General features: G+C 45.6%; 1 long non-coding RNA gene across 1 annotated transcript; it reads left to right on the forward strand.

The window, feature by feature from the left end:
* Nucleotides 1–3,173: 3,173 nt before the first annotated feature.
* On the forward strand, nucleotides 3,174–20,267 carry LOC142865525 (uncharacterized). The gene is made up of 2 exons (XR_012915724.1): nucleotides 3,174–3,280; nucleotides 19,332–20,267. It is a non-coding gene; the product is annotated as an uncharacterized LOC142865525 (long non-coding RNA).
* Nucleotides 20,268–20,618: the final 351 nt, after the last annotated feature.

The raw sequence follows: 20,618 nt of genomic DNA on the forward strand, positions 1-20,618 counted from the left end.
TCTTCCTTTTTCTAACTCCCTCATTATCTGGCATCCAAAGTTGTGGCATGGCTGGGGGGTGAGGAGGGGTGGTGGCGGCTTTCATATCCCTCCTGTTTTCATTCTGAGCAAGGTCTCCCTTAGTCTTGTCTGGTCTGATGCTGTTGGATTTGACTCCTGTCGTCCCTCCTGTAACCAGACCTGTGGTGCAACCTGACACCTAATTAGACAGTCATGCAGCAAGCCCTGGCCCCTGCCTTCTGAGGGCTGATTTATTTTTCTTTGCTGTGCTCAGGAAAGTAGAGACTGCAAAGTCATTGGAGAGGTCAAGCCGCTCCTTCGCCTGCCCCCAATCAAGTCCTTCCACCCTCCTGCCTCCTTTGGCCCTCGGAAGGGAGCTTCTCTCTGGAGGCCGCACAGCAGAGGAGGTGGCCTCCCGGTGTGGCCTATTCACAGGGAGGCAGGACTGTGCCTGTGGTTTCTGTCGCGCCCCTCGACATGGGTGCGGCTATGTCACTCTCATGAATTTAAGATCAATGATAGCTCCACAAAACGCTTTAGCTTGGGCAGTCACCCCGCAAAGCCCTGCTCCTGCCTTTTCCTCTAAAATCCCCTCTCAGAGTGTAGACTCGTGGGAAAAATGCCTCGCAACTGGAAAACTGTGCCGTTCTTCCAGCACAACACTCCATTTCAAGTCTCCTACGTCAAGCAGAAGGCTCTTCTGTCTGGAATTCTCTCTCCTTGTGTCCTCTCCCTCTCCAATCCTCTTCAGTCATCTCAATATTACTCTTCAAAATTCTGTTTGTCTCTCCTCCTCCTGGAAACCTTCCATGACTCCCCCGGCCTGGGAGAAGTTCCAGAAGTTCCTTATTCTCACTGCATCTGCTTGTACCGTTATCTAAGCCCGTGTATCACAGTTTATTGTAATCGTGGACTTACAGGTCTGCTTTGGGAAAAGTACTCCCTTAAGCCATGCTTTCCTCTAAACTCCACAACAATCAACAATCTACAGCACAGAAAACGACTCCTGTGATCAAATGTGGGTTCCCCCCCACACACCAACAGCTGGCTCCAGCTGGGTATCCTCTAATTCCAGTCTGTCACTGTCTCCCGGGAGACAGTGTCAGATCCTCCATGGTGAGGGCTCAGTCCCCAAGAAGCCTCCACCCAGACACCAATCACAAGTCTGGGCCTCTGCAGCTTCTGACCTACTGGCTTCAAAGTAGGGTTCCCACGACCCCCTCCCTCTTTGGGCTTGATTAATATGCTGGCACAGCTCACAGCACGCAGGGAAACACGTTACACATTATAACGGACACTACAGAGGACACAGATGAAGAGACGTGTAGGGTGAGGTGTGGGGAAGGGGCGTGGAGCTTCCGTGCCCTCCCGGGTGGCACCACCCTCCAGGAACCTCCTCGTGTTCAGCTCTCCGTAAGCTCCGAACACAGTCCTCTTGGGACTGAAGGAGACTTCATTACATAGGCATGACTGACAACCATGTAGAAATGTGATTGGACAAAAAGGGTGTGATCTAAACCCAACAAGGGTCTATTCAGATTCTTCCTGGCCTCTCCCCGTCAGCATTCCTTCCTCCACGGTATAGTGCAGGACCCTCTCTAGAATTAGGGGCTGAGGATCCACAATCAGATTAGAGTCCTGCCTTGGGCAGGTAAAAGGAGAGCAGGAGAAGGTTAGAGAAAGATATTATTTCCTAAGGTCCATTGCTGAGGCCTCTAGCACCCCAACACTGTAAGAAGGACTATGGGAGTTATGAGTCAGGAAACATGGACAGATATATATATATATATATAGATCATAATACTATAAGGTCTTGTCTTCCCAGCAGACTACAAACTCTTGGAAACTAAAGTAAAAATGCTGTCGAAGTGCCTAGTGAGTGCCTGGCACAGAGTAGGGCCTAGCTAAATATGCCTATTAAATAAATTAATTAGTCAAAGAGGGGTTGGAGGGATCCCAGCTGTTGTGTAAGATGCAGGAATGGGGCTAGAGAGAGGCCAGGCTGACCACAAAGTGTTGGGCAGATGGGGAGGCACACGGTTCAGGGGTCCGCTTGGGGGCTCTTATGGGGGTGCCTAACGGGGCCCTTAGGAGAGAGAATGACTAGAGCATTAGGTCTGGTGGCTGCTCCCAGGGTCAGGACCCCTGGAAGTGAGGAAAAATGAAATGATGGCGACTCCATATCCTGCAGAGAGGTGAGTACTGGATAGCAAAGGGGAGCAAGTTGGTGGATAAAGTTGGCCCAGGACACAGGTTGGTGGTCAGTGTGGAGAAACAGACTGAGCCAAGTCCAAGGCAGGGTCTTTCAGTTTGTCTTCTGGGATGAGCCCAGGGAATCGTGTGACATTTCATGGGAGATGGGGGCCATGGAGACCTGAAAGATGAAGTCAGATGAAAGAGCAGAGCCACTATAGATGCCACTGGATACCAGAACCATGTGGAGGTTGACACATGAGGGAGGAGGGGGCTTGCCCTGCACTAGGATGAGAGCAGGAACTTCTTGTGCCATGACCATTGGAGTGAGATGGATGACCTGTCCCTGGCAGCCACCTTGCAATGGCAAGACAACCCTTATTCCTCCTAAGTCTCAGTGCACACGTGCCAGTCTCTCTCAGTCTGACCCAGGTCCTTGACCAGTATTTACACCTGGCTCCCAGTTGCTCCTGCCCTTCCTGGTGTTTGACCTTCACGAGGTTCTCCCGTTTGCCCAGCCTGCCTCACTCATCTGACTCAACACTGACCTCCACTTCCTTGGCTCTGAGGACAGGCCTCTGGACAGTGATTCTGGTTATCTACTCTGATTACCAGCCTTTTGATGTCACCAGCAAACATGCCTGCCAGCACACCCCAACCTCAGCACACCCTTCCTAGGGCTTTCTTCTCCTCCTCCCAACAGACTTCCTCAGCCCTGCAAATGAAAACCAGAGACAGAGTAGTGGCTTCATGTCAACACAGATATTATCATGACAGCACATAACCTGCTCTCTGAGCATTAAACCTCCTATGGAGCGTCTGCTGAAGGAGGGGGCGTGGCCGGCCATGCTTATGCCCTGTACCCCGCCTTCTGGTGACCACCTACTGCAGTGTGGGTGGACACCTGACTCAAGGGCAGTTTGGGCATAGGAGGAGAGTTGGGAAACCAGATTGTCCTTGAGAGACACTCAAAGGATAAAGTCAAACAGCAGTGAGAGATCGAATGTGATGATAGTTACAAATGCGACTAAGCAGAGAAATCTGGAAGGCAGAAAGGATTAGGAGATCTCCACAGGCTCACATAGAGGTAGAGTCCTCATAGCTGTACCGATCACGGTTGATCTTCTGTGAAGTCCAACTGTGTTTTGTTTCTATGCAATGCTCATGTAGCCTTTTACTATCACTCTGGCTTTTGTTTTGCTTTGTTTTAGCTCGTTTATTGTCCTTGCAACCAAAGAGGCTTGACTGGGAATGAGAACATGGAATGGAATAGAAGGCTATAAGTTGGGGCTTGGGTGGGGAGAGGTCTGGAGCATCAGAAATAAAGTTTGAGGGAAATTTGAGATGTACAGGGTAAGTTTTGGAAGGATCAGAGGTGCAGAGAGCAGGTGCCAAGAATAGGTGAAGAGGAGGACGGTTGTGGTCTTTTGGATGATAAGAGACACCATGAGGAATAAATATGATTAGAAAGGAAGGACTGGCGTGGGACTTCTGTGCTGGGGACTGAATTATTCCTGGGGCCCCTTTTCTTGACTCTTCCTTCAGGCTGGCAAGGCCTGGGTAAGCTCTCAATAAATGTTAGTGTTTCATGTGCCAGGCACTGGGATAAGAGTTCTATATGCATTGCTTTATTTAATTCTCATAATCTTTTCTAGTTTGTCTTACTCTCATTTCCATTTTACAAATGGTGCAGCTGAAATTTAGGGAGCCACATCGCACGGCAAATGTGGTGGAGCCGGGATCTGAAAGCAGGCCTAAATTTGTCAAAACCCATGCTTTTTAGCATTGCTTTATGCCGCCTTTACACATGGATCACAGTGTACTTTAAATCTATCTGATGACGCTCCTGCTTTCTGACGACTGCTTTAAAAAAATCATACGGTTTCCCATGCCCTGCTCCTCTCTCTGCAGCCAGGTCACGCTGGGTCCTGGAGGTGCTTGTTGACTGCTCCCAACAAGTGCTGCCAAGAGGCATTACCAAAATGTGAAATGATTTTCTTTTGGAGGGGAAAAAACATGAGTAATAAGAACTGGATTCCAAAAGCAACACACTTTGGACTATGTGTTTTTTCCTCAAGAAATGTTAAACTTGAAAGGGCAAAGCTTTTAAATGGCTTGTTTGAAGATAAGACTATTTTTTAGACTTTCAAACTTTAAAAAATGAGATTAGCATTTAAACACGAGGTTGCACACAGACCCTATCAGCCTGGGAAGATGGGATGATAGAAACTGCGCTATAAAGGGAGCCAAGATACATTTTCTCAGTTCCAGTGATGGTTTAGTTTCTTCAGTCACCAGCTTCAAGTTTCTCAAGGGAGGCAGGACATTTTACTACTAATACAAATTTAATTTCAGTTCTCTTTAATTTCCAAAGCTGTGGTTATCCATGGAGGTAGCCTGGGCCCATTAGAGCTACTTATTTGTGATGAGAACTTGGACCAAAGCCTTAATTTCCCTGGGCCTCATTGAGTCTTTTCATCAAATGAAGACAATTGTGCCTAAACTTCAGGGCTGCTTAGGAGGGGATATAATAGAAGAGATATACAGGCTCTTTAAATTGTAAAGGGATCTTTAAATGTAGGGGGTTAACATCACACATTCTTCTAGGCTGTTTTTTGTTGTTGTTAAGGATGTGGTTTTGGCATGCAGACATGAAAGCAAAGCTCATTCATTCATTCAAGAAATATCCGTTGTTGCCTAGTGTATATTGTTCACCATTATATCTAAAGAGCCAAGCACAGTGACTAAGACCAATGTGATGCTTTCCTTCCTGGGCTGCAGTCTGGCTGGAGACATGGACCACTGTGCTGGTGAAGGACATAATGAAACATCCTGACATAATTGGAACTACATGGGAGTACTCAGAAGTGGTTTCGCTTCCAAATTTGGGAAGTAGGGAATACTTTGTATTCTGGCACTGTTACGGGCTCAGTTGCATGCTCCCCAAATTCTTGTTAAAGTCCTACCCCCCCCAGTACCTCAAAATGTGACTGAATTTGGAGATAGGGTCTTGAAAGAGGTAGTTAGGGTAAAACGAGGTCATTATGGTGGACCTTAATCTGGTATATCTGATGACCATCTAAGAAAAGGAGATTAAAACATTGACAGTCACAGATGGAAGATTACATGAAGACATTTTCTCCACAAGGAGAACAGCAATCAATAAGCCAATAGGAGAGAGAATTTAGAAGGAACAACCCTGCCCACATCTTGATCTCAGACTTCCAGCTTCCAGAATTGTAAGAAAATAGATTTCTGTTATTTAAGCCACCCAGTCTTTAGTATGCTTTGTTATGGCAGCTTTAACAGACTAACACGGGTATTAAGTAGACACTCAACAAACATTTGTTGAATGAATGAGTGAAAATGCTGCTTATAGAAGACCTGACCCAGGACAGCATTTAGCCAGGCTAAGAGTGTGTGCGGGGGGAGAGATGGCTACGGCATTCTAGGCAAAGGGAAGGCCTGGAGGCTTGGGAGAGTAAAGTGTGTTCAGCATAACCACAGCACTGAGGACCTGGGGCTTGCAAGAGATGAAGATGGAGGTAAGTGGAGGTGGCCAGGTCATGCTGGGCCACGGAAGCCAGGTGAAGAAGTACTTAGAAGCTTTCAGAGGGTCCCACTGCCCCCTAAATGAGATGCAGTTACACGACTTATGCATATGTTGTGATGTAATATACAATTCAATGAGGTAGTGAAAGCGGTGCTGTGTCTGTCTTAGTTGGCTGAGGATGTACAAGGAGAAGAAAGGCACATTACTGGCTGATCCCCTGAAAGCCCTAATGCATTGGCTTAATAATAAAACGGTGCTGAATGTGGGCTCTGGGTGCTCAAGCAATGGAGGGCAGAGATGTTCTAGTTAATTCTCCCGCTTGTACACTTCCTGCCATGCTCTCTGCATTTTGTAGAGGTTTTGTCTCCACCCAATGAGACTCGGGGTTTTGAGAGACTTTCAGTCTATATGCCACCTGCAGATTTGTTTTCAGGTATTTTCCCTCTTAAATATTTTTGATATCTTTGTTATTAAAAATGCTGATAAGAGATTTGGATGCCACACTGACTGTTTTGTGTGTATATGAGTGCTGGGGAGAAGGAAGGGGTTAAAAAGGAGGGAGTATCCATTATCTACTGTCATAACAATGATGCGTAACAGACAGCCACACAGCCTGAATGCACACAGCAATAAACACCGGGCAGTGAGGAGGCAGCTGGGGTCAGCTGGGCGGCTGTGTTGATCCTGCCTGGGCTCCCTCACACGTCCGAGTGCTGGCTGGCTGTTGGCTGATCTGGCATGGCCTCAGTTGGGGTCTCTGGGCTGTCCCTGCTTTGCTGTGTGTCTCTCATTCTTTAGCAAACAACTCTGAGCATGGCCTTATGACAATGGCAGAGGTGCAGGTGTCTAAGGGAACTTGTAGGGCCTCTTGTGGCCCAGGCTTAGAGCTAGTACATTATCACTTCCACCTTGTCATATTGGTAAAGTGAGTCACACAGGGTGGGGCATAGACTCTGCCTTTATGCTTTTAAGAGAGAAACTCCAAAGTCCAAATTGACTGGGAGAAATTAAAGGGGGCCTGTGAGTGCATTGACCATAGCAGGGGAGAGAAGAAACGGGAGGAAAATGACATGCCTCCCACGGGCACGCTAGGGAACTCACCGGCAGGCTGGCCTGGATGGAAAGGTGTTTATAACCCCTGCCCAGGACTGCTAGCAGCTGGGGCGCCTAGTTGGCTCTGCCGGTTGTGTTTGGCCAGTGTCCGTTCTGCTTGGTCAGTGCCTGTGCTTCTCTGGTTGTTAAACCTTTTGAATTCCACCCCTGTCCACATCCATCTGCTAATGAAATCTGATGAGATTTTAATTCCTAAAGATTTCTAATACCCATGCTCTCCTGTCTATGGCTTCAGAGATGTCTCTTTTCTTGCATGGGTTCCTACAATAGGCTTTCAACACTGCCCCCTTCCTATGGCCACAGTTGCCTTTCCGCACACTCCCTCCCCCGTCAGAATTTCTCCCTGGATGTCGTGCTTTGTCTCTGAACCTGCCCCCAGCTTCACCCTCATCTCCAGTGGCTGAGCTACTCACAGCCCTTGTGTTAAACCTCTGGGCCTTATGTGCTTAGAACCCTGACCAGCCTCACTCCAACACAGCCTTAGAGATGGGGCTCAGGCATCCCTTCCTCCAGGAAGTCTGCCTTCCTCCCCCCCCCCCAGGTGGAGTTAGGCTCAGCTACTCCTGTGGCAGTTACTCCTGCCCCTTTCTCGGAGGACTTACCATGTTGTAGGGTAGCTGCCTCTTTGACTGTCTGCCTGCCTCCTGCTCCAGGCAGGAGCTTGTCGAGGGCAGGGACCTGTCCTACTTGGGTTCGTAACCGCAGCACCCCTGATGGAGCCTGGCACGCCACTGGCACCCCCGACGTTTTTTTTTTTTTTTTGATTTGATGAAAATAGGTATTCATGCAATGCACAGTATATTTACAGCGAAGCACAAAATATCCCTGCCTTCTCCATCCTCCCTCTCTCTCTGATGCCTCACGGACATACACATAGCCAAAGGGTTCACACAGGGTGCTAAGTAAAGTAATTAAGGGCTTCTGCTTTGATGTTTTTTATTTCAGGAAGCTACTTGAACAGAGGGTAATCATTGCTGTTAATAGCAATAATTTCCCCATAATCTGGTTCCATGTCCTATTTCATCTTAACGATCAGAGCAGCTGTCTTTAAACAAGTCTGGACGGGGCTCCGGGGCAGAGCTTCCTGAGACATACTCTCCCCGGTCTCATTCCTCCACCGAGGGAGCCTGTCTGAGAAGGAAGCTGAGGGTGGGGGGCAGTTTCCCTCCCTGGAATCTTCTAGAACACAGAACTCTGCCGCGCCTCTCAACAGCAGCTCCGCGGTGCCCTAGGAGCAGAGGCAGATAGGGTTTCTGATCTCCACATCCCCTTGCCCTTACAGGGCCCAGGGAGGGCTATCTGGAGGCAGGGCCAGACTCCAAGCCAGCAGGTTTCCCTTTCTTTTCTTTTGATCAGCAGCTGATAACATGGAAAACCAACAACCGTATCAATGCCTTATAGATCCTCAGCTCTATTCGCCCCCCTTCCCTGCTTTACCGGAGGAAATGGGGCTGCTTCAGATGGTTTCACTGTAAAATAAAACACAAAATTCTATGCCCTGCGCATTTGCTAAACATTTGCTAAGTCTTCAACTGGCTGCTGGTTCTTCAGCGGGGCACATCCGCGCATGCGCTCTGCGGCTTCCTAGTCCGACGTGCTCTCTGAAAGCACGTTGCAGCTGATGCGCCAGCTCCCCAGCCACCCAGACCTGTGTTTCAGTCCCTTCCCAGCCACCCACTAGGCGCCGTGACCTCGGAAAGGAAGGCGCTCCATGTTTTTTCACCTCCGAGTTTTAGTTCCTTATTTGTAAAATGTGGGTAAAAACATCTACGTGGTGTGGTTGACCTGAGGATTAGTCAAGGCAATTGAGGGCAGATAGGTAGTAAATGGCTGCTTCTGGTCCTTATTTTACTGGTGGTCTTGGTGGGAGAGTCTTAAAGATATGATTAAATGCACCTGGGCCTAAAATACAAATTTCAGAAATCCAACGGGGCAGGAATAATGGCCATTTAGGAACAATGGATTTCAACTAAACTCACCTCTCCCAAGTCACAAAGGCACAAAAGTGACCTTGTGGGTCAATGGGTAAACTCACCTGGGGGAGAAAAGGATACCTTTGGCATTTTCTTTTAAATGTCTTGCACCTAGCTAACAGCTGTTTCCAATAAGTTGATAATTTAGGAAAACAGTCAAAAATAATACCTTGGAAATTTTAGTCCCGCAGCTATGAAAAGACCTGCAGGAGGAGACAGATTTTCTTTAATTGTATCATTTCATGTGATCCATGGTGGGTTTTATTTTAAATGAAATAAACCTTAAGAAAAATTATTGTACTACACACATATTTTTATATATACTTCCTGGTTTAAAAAGACCTGGTTTCATAATTGAAGCAAGTATAAAATATATGAAACAGCACATGGAAACATATGCTGGTGCTACCCATGATGATTTCTTTTGAAATGAAAAGTATTTCCAGGAAATATTACAAAATTTCCAAGCCACAAGAGGTTGTTTGGATAGGATGTAGAGACCATTTTCTTTGTCTTACACAATATTGTTGACCATAAATAGAAACAAAATGCTTATTTGTATATTCATTCTTTTCTCACTAGGTTTTTTTTATCTTGTGAGACTAATGGGGAATCAAAGAAGAAAAAGAAATTTTGGAATTACAGTTGAAAGCAAGGCCATAGATAGGGATTTAAGAATGAGAATTAATCATTCCCACCCTTCCTACAAATTCTGAACCAATTGAGAAATAGACATAAGAGACAGATGGATGGAGGTAAAAGATCTGGCTTAATTGTTGGTAGCATTGCATTGGCAGGACTTGGACGTGAGCCCAGAAAGACTTCCTATTAATTCCCAAACCCAGGACTTTGGATGACACATGCAAGGGAGAGTATGAATCTACAGAATGAACAAATGCTTATGTACTCTGCCACAAGAAGAACCGTTGTCTCTCAACCTTCTAGTTCCCATGGTATAGACCAAAAATCAGGGCTCTTAACACTACTTGGTCTAGAAACATGGACCCATGAAAGTCATACTCTCACTGCTCAGTCATGAGTCATTCCTTCTCTAATAGGAAGAATGGAGTACAGGATGGGGAACATGGGCTAGAAGTTACTCTAAGGTAGGCAGTTTCCTTAAGAAATACACCAAAAGAAAAAAGGAGGTATAACATTAGGTCTATTTTTTTCCCTTTGAGCCTTGGTTTTCTTATGTTACACATGAGGCACTTGAGTCTTTTTCTACACCAATTCTCCAATATCAGCTGGTTGTTCTACAATTCAGTCATATTTGCACACTAACTACTTGGAGTTAGTGTCAGACTCCACAGGCTTGAGGGCTCAGTCCCACAAGACTGCCCTTACGTCACAAGTCCAAGGTCCCCAGGATACCTGCATTTTTGTTCAACTTGGCTACAAATTTAGGGGTTCTCTGATATATGAAAAATGGGGGAAAACCCAACACACTTTTTACAGCTTATTAAATGCACAGGTGCACAGAACAGATTGTCTCAAGTCTAACAATATGACCCCACCAAACTGATAGGCTTCCAGCTAAAATTGAGGAAAAGACTTACTTATGTCTTCAACTCTGAAAAATGAATATCTTTGTATTTTGTATCAAAAATCTCTCAGAGCAAAATGAAGTACATGGATATGTTAATATTAAAAGTCTCTGGGTATGGAGTTGGGGCAATTTGACAACACAAACAATAAATATTTTTATAAATAAAAAAAGAAAATAATGAATGCATGCCCATTTGGAAAACTTGGAGATCAGAGAAATAAGGATGCAAAAGTAAATGAACTAAAGAAGCTAATATCTTGATAGAACTCTAAGGACCTGGTTAAGATCATCTTTGAGGTTACTTCTAACATTTATTATTCACTTGTTTATTTAACAAATATTCAATGAGTGCTTCCTTTGAGCCAGAGTTTATTCCAGGCAATGGAGATAAGGAAGCAAAAGACACTTAAAGTTTCTGCCTCATGGAGCTTCTGTTTTGTGGCTCAAAATGAGATTTTCATATTAATACTAATTGCGATCAGTATGCAATAAGTGTTATGACTGCTGCAGCTGTACTTAATGTTTTACATGGATAATTTCAGTTATGAGATGAATGCTGTTATTATCAAAATTTGAGACTCAGCAGAGTTCAGTTCCTGGACCAGCCACTAGCTACAAAGTGGCAGAAATGGAATTAGTCCTCAAGGCTGGTTGATACATACTTTTAATCTCTACTTCTAAGTCAGGAGTTTCTGCTTCTCCTTCTTATATTCCCACCTTTTAAAGAGAAAGGCTTTGAAGTGTAGAAATCTCTCTCTCTCTTTCTCTGTATGTGAAATCAATTTTAAAATTAGCAAATAAAATAATTATTGCTGAATCTGGCTAGGTGGTTGGAAAAGTGGATGTTTCTGGCATTCTCTATTGGCAAGGCATCAAAGCTTCCGTCCTAAGGCAAGGTTATCCTGGAGACATTGGAACAAGCCATCCAGAGGAAGTAGAACATTTCAGGGGCAACATTGTTGTTGGGGATGAAAAAGGAGGAACTTGGAATATCTAGGTTTGGGCAAAGGAAACCCCTGGCTTATTTGTTTGAAGGGAGGAAAACTCCTTGTTTAGGGTTGGATCAGAAGTTTTGCCTTTTGCCTTAAGGCAAAAAAGAAAAAAAAAAAAGCAAAGAACAGTTGGAAGGAGTGGGGATGGGAGACGAAAAATAAAACCCACTTGCATGTTTTTTCATAACAGACCTCCAAGCCCAACTCCACTGAGGGGCACTCTGAGCGTTTCTGAGCGATGGCCTCTAGGTCTGGGGTGGCCATCGCCTTTAGCTGCACTTTACTTTAAAAACACTAGCACAGGTTTCCTGTTTCATGTAGGCTCATATTCGGTGTGAGCTGTAAGACAAGATGAGAAATGGTTGGGCTGGGTGGGGGAGGGCGTCGGGGAGGTGGGTGGGCATATTTTCCTTCTGCCATTCGCTTTGAACTGTATGCCACATGCTTCGTGAATTCCTCCCCTCGGGGCAATGGAAATAAAATTACCTGCCCAAAGAATTTCAGAGCAAAAAGTGAACTCACACGCTGGATGCTAGGATTGGTCCTGACATGAAGGTTTAATGGGAGAAAAGAGAGGCAACTCTCCAGGGAAGGGAAGGGGGCTTTCATGCAGTGGGTGAAAGGGAATCGGTATTCGAGAGTCAGGAAACCTGGGTCCCAGGTCTCAGCAGGTCATATCTAGTGTCTAGTGTTGGGGCCTCATTTCTCCATATTCAAAGCAAAAGCATGAAGATCAAGATCTGAAATTGTCCCTCCAGGGCTCCGTAGGATGTGATTTTAGGGATGCCAGCAGCTGGGGGATTCCAACCCTGGCAGAGCTAGGGAGGACTTTCCTGGTTCTCCGGGGAGGAAACATGAGGACATGAATTTGGCAGAGGAACACATGGAGTACCTATTTCATTTTAGTCTGGGCGTAGGGCTGGGCAGGGGGGACCCGCAGAGCAGAGGACATGACGTCAGAGGCAGGTGTGGACCCTTCCGGGCACAAGGAGGAGTCCTGCCCCTGGGTCAGTAGAGCTCTCTGAAAGGGGCCTGCGTCTTCATCTTCCTTGTTTTTAGTGTGTGACTTTCTTTAAAGGTAGAAAAGATAATGGCTTTGGTATGTCTTTTCCAGTCTCCTTTGCAACATAATGAAAGTAATAAGAAAGGAGGCAAGAGTATAATCTTGATTTTCCTCCCCTCCTCTTCCCTCCAAATCTACACATCCTCCATTCCTCAAAAAGCAGTGATTTGCTTTTTTTTTTTTTTTTTTTTTTTTGAGACAGAGTCTCACTTTTGTTGCCTGGGCTAGAGTACCATGGCGTCAGCCTAGCTCACAGCAACCTCAAACTCCTGGGTTCAAGCAATCCTCCTGCCTCAGCCTCCTGAGTAGCTGGGACTACAGGCATGCGCCACCATGCCCAGCTAATATTTTTCTATATATTTTTAGTTGTCCAGCTAATTTCTTTCTATTTTTTTAGTAGAGATGGGGTCTCACTCTTGCTCAGGCTGGTCTTGAACTCCTGAGCTCAAGCAATCCTCTCACCTCTGCCTCTCAGAGTGCTAGGATTACAGGCATGAGCCATGGCACTGGACCATGATTTGATTTTAACATGAGGCCTTGTTTGGTGGCCTACAGGTTAGAGCAGGTAACAGGTCCAGGGAGGCTCGCTGTCCTTCGAAGGTCCCTGAGAGGGCCACCAGCTCAGCTGGCAGAGACCAGGGCTGAGGGGTCCAGATTTTCAATCCAGGGCCTTTCCTTGATCACCACGCTTCTCAGGCTATTTTGAAAGAGACTATTTTTTAAAACATTCAATCTGTCATGGGCCAACACTTTTATAAAATTCAATAAAAATGATTCCTTAAGCAATAAAGTAAAAATAAAAAAGACATACAAACTACAAACCCCAGTTTTTTATTATTAAATTCCATAGCCATAAAATGACTCTGTCCACTCTAATTGCTCTGAAATTTTCTAAATGCTTATTCTCCATTTTGGGGGTCGGCCCTGGCACACGGACCGTACTTTGAGTAAGGCTGGTGTGCAGTTCTTACTGCCCTCTTACCCCCCAACCACACCCCCCACGGGAGGCAGCTGCTTTGGAGCACAGAGCACAGGATTTGGAGTTGCCCATGCCTGGGGGGAGCCCTGGTGGGCCGAGGGCTGCTGGTGGGAGCCTGCTTCATCCACTCTGAAGTGGGGAGCACACGGTGACCCGTTAGCACAGCTTGGAGGAGTGCGTGTGGAGGGATGCATGGGCACCTAGCACAGCGGTTGCTCCACCAATGTTCATTTTCCTATTCTGCAGAGAAGAGAGAGGCCTATTGCACTCTTGCTCTTGAAAGCACCACTTTCCCCACTCTCCCCTCAGTGGAGATTTTTCCTTTTTGCCCCACACCCTTGTGGCCAGCTGCTCATCCCCCTCCACCCCCTGCTCATCTCCCCTGCCTCCTCCAGTGCCCTGTACCCCTAATGCCGCAGCTCACGCCTGCCCTGCTCACTACATGCTCCATGAGGGCAGGAACTAGATCTGTTTATTCGCAGCTGTTGTTTTCCATCTCTTAACAAGGTGCCTGGCACACAGCTGGTGGCTAATAATTATTTGCTTAATAAAAATATAACATCCTTGTTAAAAATTGGGACTTGTGATGGGGGTGAGAAGGCAGCCCCCACCCTGGGACACCAGGTGCAGATCTCAGAAACTTATACATATTACCTTCTATTACCAGGACCCGGTTGGCCAATGGAAGCCCTGGACCCCACTATTGGTGCAAACGGGGTGTGAATTAGCCCGCCTGTCACCAGAGCCCTGGGCTCATTTTGTACTAATGCAGGAATATGAAATGAAGAAAGGAAGCTGGGCTGGGAGTTTTTCCACTGGTTTGCTGCATGACATTGGGCAAATGACTTGTCTTTATAGTATTCCCGGGTCATTCTCAGAACTGGAACGTTGGTTGCCCGTGTGGCCCAGGCTCCCGCCATTCTCCTCTGAGTGTTAGGAAGCATCTCCTCCAGCCCACCCTCCAGCTTTTAATGGTTCCTTCAATGATGTCACTCCCTTCCTCAAAAGTTGCCCTTGGGGTTTCATTTGACATGTCTTAACCTCTCTGAGACTCAGTTTCCCATAGTTTCCTAATCCCATAACAGGCTGTAACCAGATCATGGTGAAGGTCTGCTGAGACCTGCGATATATTGTTCTGAATGCAAGGGACCACCACCACCACCACCTCAGCAGAATGGAATAAGAACCCTGCCCCCTTGAAACTTGGGCCAAACTCAAATGCTGGAAGCACTTTAAAAATCTTTTTCCTCCATCCACACTTCTGCCTAGTGGCCTGGAAGGGTGCACGTGCTTTCAGCAGGCAGCTGGGATGTTACTCTGTGCCAAGAGGCTGCTCGTCCAAGGTTGCTTGGCAATACTGAATCCTCAGGGTCCCACACCTCCACGCACACTCTGTGCTTTCAACTTTCAGTCTTTCAAAGAACACTTACAAATAGACTCTTGTTTCATCTTCAAATAACCCTTCGAAATAGGCATGGCATATGTTAGTCCTCTATAGCAGTAGTCCCCAACCTTTTTGGCACAGGGAAAGGTTTCATGGAAGACGATTTTTCCAAGGACGGGGTACGGGGGTGGTCTCGGGTGATTCAAGTGCATTGCATTTATTGTGTAGGCAAACTTCTCTGCTAATGGTCATCTGTATTGACAGCCACTTCCCAGTGCTAGCATCACCACCGCAGCTCCATCTCAGACCATCAGGAATTAGAGTCTCCTAAGGAGCGCACAACCTAGATCTCTCGCATGCGCAGTCTACAGTAGGGTTTGCGATCCTATGAGAATCTAATGCCGCCGCTGATCTGACAGGAGGCGGAGCTTGTGCAGTGATGCCAGCGATGGGGAGCAGCTGTAAATACAGATGAAGCTTCGCTGGCTTGCCGGCTGCTCTCATCCTGTCCTGTGGTCTGGTTCCTAACAGGCCACAAACTGGTACCAGTCCACGGCCCAGGGCTTGGGGACTGCAGCTCTACAGCACCTGAGGGAACTGAGGCCCAGAGAGGTGAAGTGAACTGTTCAAGTTCTCACAGAAATATTGCAGCTCAGGTGGGAGTAAAAACTCCAATCTTTTTACTCATGGTCCCATGCTCTTTCCTCCACTATACAAATATTTTTAAATGACTTTTTGTCTTAAAATTTCCCACACCTGGCCTTCACTCCAAGTAAAACTTTTGTGTATAAAGTCAGTATTGTGGAGCTTGGAGGGAAATTGGTGGGAAAGAAATCTCATGTTCATGGACTTTGATGCTAGACAAGAACCTTTGAACTGAGGAAAAAAAAATTCTACAGATGAAATCTCTACAGAGGAAAAGAAAATAATGTTTTACTTATTAAAAAAAAAAAAAAAGGAAACTGGGCCATGCTACCAAGATATTCAATTCTACCCTATTAATTTCAAGGAACACAAAGACTGTTGACATGAGAACTTCTATGTGGATATGAGAAAAATATATTTTTTTAAGATTCTAAAGACTTGAGATAATTTATTTTCTTGCTCTGGCCTTTGTTTCTTCTTCCATAAGATAAGAGGGTATATCACTTAGTGTAGGCTAAGTTTGGCTGCAATAACAACTAACCTTCACATGTTAACTTGCAACAACAAATATTTACTTCTTGCTCTCTTGGATTGGCTGTGGCTCTATTGCAGGTCTTCTTTTTTCCGGGATCAGAGTAGAAAGAGCATCCCCTCTCTGGGTCATGCCAGTCTCATGGCAGAGGGAAGGAAAAAACATGGCAGAACCATTGTTTGGCTATTAAAGTTTTTGCTGAAACATTTCTTTCATTATCATTTTCTTTCACATTTTCTTTATCATTTTCTTCACATTCAAGTCAAATGAATGAGTCCAATGTCAACAACATGGAAATCATGATTCTTCTCAGGACAGGACCCCATGGAAAGAAGGAACAACATGTATCTTGGCAATTATACCATCTACTAAAGTGGGTTCCAGCTATTTCCTGGATGTCAGCATTTGATTATCTCACCTCAAATACAACATGTTCCAAATTAAATTTATCACCTTTGTTTCTCACATGCTCCCCTCTTTCTATATCTCTTCTCCACGGACAGCACCACCACCTGTCTACCCCATCATCCAGATCAGAATCGAGGAGTTATCCTGGACTATTTCTCCCTGTCTCACCTCCCACATCCTAGTGTGAACTAAGTCCTGTGGATTTGCTTCTGAATTACCTCTCACGTTCATTTCCTTGTCTATTGCAGACCACTGCATGGTGGCCCCACACAATGGGAGGTCTTGCTGCTATTTTGAGGGATTTGCATTTCTTCTGATCTTTGCTTATATCTTTAAAATGCAAGGCTGAAGAATTCACTAATATTAGATAGGGGAAGATGTCAACTCTTCTTGAATGTAGTAGACATTTCTTTTTCATATTTTTGTCTTCTACCATCATTGACCTTAACACCATTTGGTCTATTTGAAAAACATCACCAGTACTTCTAGAAGCCTCCATTGGTATGTTTGCATTTGACTTGCGAGCCAGGTGGGCCACTTGGCTGGGAGTGGGCTGGCCTCTGTGTTATAAGACCTGGGACCAAACCTTGGCTCTTTGACTCACTCTCTGTATGGCTTTAGGATACCTCTTCCTCCCTCTGAGCCTCAGGCTCCTCACTTAGAAAATGGGTGTGATAATAATACATGCCTCTCAGGCTGCAGCTTGTGAAACTGAAATAAGAAGTATGTAAAAAAATTACCTAGCACTCAATTTGATAATTCAGTTTTCACATTTCTTCAGAAGTGCCTGCTCAGTGCAAGGTTGGCTGGTGTCACCTAGCAAGCACTGGCCACAGGGGACACACTGATTATCCATTCAATTATCAATAAATGCAAAATGCAAAATGACTAAAAGTCAGCTGTACAAGGCAGAGAAATAAGACAGACAATGAGTGATCAATTCTTTCTAGATGGTCACAGGAGGCCTTCCAGGGGAGGCAGGATCGGAGACTAAGTTTTGAAAGATAAAATAGAACTCTTTAGATGAGGAATTGGGGTTATTTTAGGGAAATATAATACTGTGAGCAAATGCATGAAGGTGTGAATATGTATGGTTTTTGGAAAACTAAAGTAAGTAATTTAATATAGCTGGAGCACAGAATGGAAGTGAGGGTAGGGAACAGGCTAGGGAGAAAAGAGGTGAGAGAGTTTGGTCCAGGCCAGAGCAGGAGGTGGCTAGAGAGAGAGGCTAAGGAACAGGAAGTCATCCTGAGCCAGGCTCACCGGCCAGCAGCCTGAAGTTGCCCCAACGATGGGTTTTGCGTGATTGACCCAGGGCCTTGAGGCGATGCACACACTCTCCAGCTCTACTCTCTCCCATCTTCCCAGTCCTGGCCCTGCCCTGCTGCTTCTCTGACTTTCGTCCCTTGTCTGAAACTTAAGGCCTTTGAGTCTGAGAGTTGGAAGCAGAACACGGACGAAGTCAGATCTGGGTTTCCGAGGAATGTTCTGGCAGGATCTGAGGTAGATTCCAGGGGCAACATTGGCAGCCAAGAACCCTGTTGAGAGACAGTGGTGGTAATTCAGCTGGGAGATGACAAGATCTACAGCAGTGGTGGAGGATATAGAGAGAATGGGCTGAATCTGAGAATTGTTTAGGACCAGAATCCACAGGACTTGGTAATAAATGAAGATGAGAATAAGAGAGAGGGGAATTAAACAAACGGGTTTGTGTGGGCAGACTGTCTTCTGCCTGGGAATCCCTGGTGTCCAGCCCTGTGCCTGATGCAAAATAGAGCCTCAATAAATAATTCTTGAATAAATAAATAAATGGAAAAGGGTTTTCATTGGGATGGCTCCCAAGTTTCTAACTTAAAGAAGACACATAGTAGGTATTGAGCAGCTATTATTTGAATGTGAGCAGCGTGTGTCTGATAGTAATGAATTTTTGGCCCCTGTTTTAAACTCAACACCAACTCCTCAAGATCCAGACAGCCCGTGGAAGCCCACCGAAGGAACTTGGCTGGCTTCTGAGAAGCATAAATTAGAAGTGCTCGTTAAGGGGGCTGCTGTCTGACGTTTCCCTTAGGAGACTTGAGCTGAAGGAGTTCAAACACTAAGTTCCTCAGCTTTTGGAGATAAATGTTACAGGACGTCCAAATCTGGGGTAGTCAAGAGGCTGGGCGCCTGCTTCTTGCTTCACCCTCTCCCGCCACTGAAGCAATAACAAAGCTATAACCACCAAGATAAATAAGTGCTCTGTGGATTGAAGAGATAATAATTTCACCCGCCAAATATTAAAATATCAAAGGTCCAGGAAAGGATACAGTTATGGGCCTTTGATGTACCATAAAGGCCCATTTCATGCACCAGTTGGGAGTGTTTCAGGGCAAAGATGGAATGATATTTTATGTCACCTCTGAGGCATAAAGGGCACTTTATGAGACCAAGGAAGCCAAGTTCTCAAATAGCTGGAGACTGGTAGGTTACTAGTTTGAAATCTAAACACCAACCTGGATTCCAAAACAAAATTACTCCCAGCACCCCCTGCCCAGGAGAGGTTGCCCAGGTTGTCAGAGGCAATGGAGCGGGCGCAGTATCCCAGGGCTGGGCAAATGGAATGCCAGTTGGTCCAGCCACCATGGGGACCAGGACCCCAGGTTCCTAGATTAGTTGATGGGGCCAGGCTTACCAAGCTGTGGGGGCCAGGGAAGGACCTCCTGCCTAGGATATTGGGAAAAAAAAAATAAGTGGAGCAACAGTACTAGGTTGTCAGTAAATGCTGCTGGGTGAATATTGAGTGGAAAGTGTTCTCTCATTTAGATCACTGCCGGGACATTCCTTCCTCAGAGGAATCCATCACACTCTGGGCCCCTTGCCTCTCTGGCTCTTTTTCATTGATATGCGATATAGAAGCAAGAAGTGATGCATGCTGGCAATTATTTTTTCCTTGTCTCCTTTATTCCAGATTATAGGCTCCATGTGGGCATGGTCTGTACACTTCTCTTTTGGAAGAACACTGACACAATGAAGGGACTTGCAAACAACCGTTGAGTGAACGAATGAAGGCGCCTCGATTGTGCTGAGGTCTGCGCTAGATGATTCGGACCTGGACCCTTCCCTTCTGGTGCCACAGTCTCGTGGGGGAGACCGACACCACGTTGTGTTGAAAATATTCTCACCGATACAGAGCTACGTGCAAGCTGCTATGGGGGTACCAAGCAAGCACCTAGGCAAGCTTGTCAGAGCAGGACAAGAGAGACACCCAGGAGAAATACATGTTGCAGCCAACATCTGAAAGATGGGCAGGAGTTAGCCAGAAGGGAATGTAGGGAGCGTTTTCACAGCAGGAGAAACGGTGTGTGCCAAGTCACAGCACTGCCCATGATGGGGCTGCGTAAAGGTGCGTTGAGTGAACAGATAGGTGAATGAATGCTTTAAAATTTACAACTTCTTTTTCCAATCATTCATTCAAGGAGCTGGTCAAAAAAGCACTTTCCCACCAAGGTGTCATGTTACAGAATTGTGCATTGGCCTATTTTGTTTTTCTCTAAGAAAATATAAACATTTCCAGGAGCACGAGCAGGTTGATATAGAAACTTGGAAACAACAAAACAAAACAAGATGAAAAATAGACAACGTACAATTGCTTCCCCCCCTGCAAACACTCGCAGTTCACACAACTTTTTAGAAAAGAAAAGAACTTGAAGAATCACTTAGTGAGGTTTGAAAGAAAGGACCCAGAATTTAAAATCGGAAGGATGGGATTCAAGTATATCACATCAATCTTTACCAGATGAGTCATTTTGTGCCTCTCCATTGTAATTTCTGAGCTGTGATGACCCAATGAAAGCACTTTGGGATAGACAAATAAAAGTAATTTATTATTATTATTCCCACTCAATTTATTGTTTTATTTGTTTTAAATTTGACAGAGCGAAATTGACACCTCTCTTTTGGTGTATAGTTCTAGGAATTTTAACACATGTAGATTTATGTAACCATCACCATAACGAGGATACAGAATAGTTCCATCATCCCTCAAAATTTGCTCAATGCTGCCTGTTTGAAGTCACATCTGCCCTGCACCCCTCACCACTGGCAACCGCCGATCTGCCTTCTTCACTATAGTTTTGTCTTTTTGTGGGTGCAGGATGGCAGATAAATGGGCTCTTACAGGGTGCAATGTTTTGAAGGTGGCTTTTTTCACTCAGTATAATGCCTGTGAAATTCATTCAAGGTGTTGACTGTGTGA

The sequence above is a fragment of the Microcebus murinus genome, chromosome 2 (genome assembly GCF_040939455.1).
Source record: "Microcebus murinus isolate Inina chromosome 2, M.murinus_Inina_mat1.0, whole genome shotgun sequence".
Taxonomy (NCBI): Eukaryota; Metazoa; Chordata; class Mammalia; order Primates; family Cheirogaleidae; genus Microcebus; species Microcebus murinus.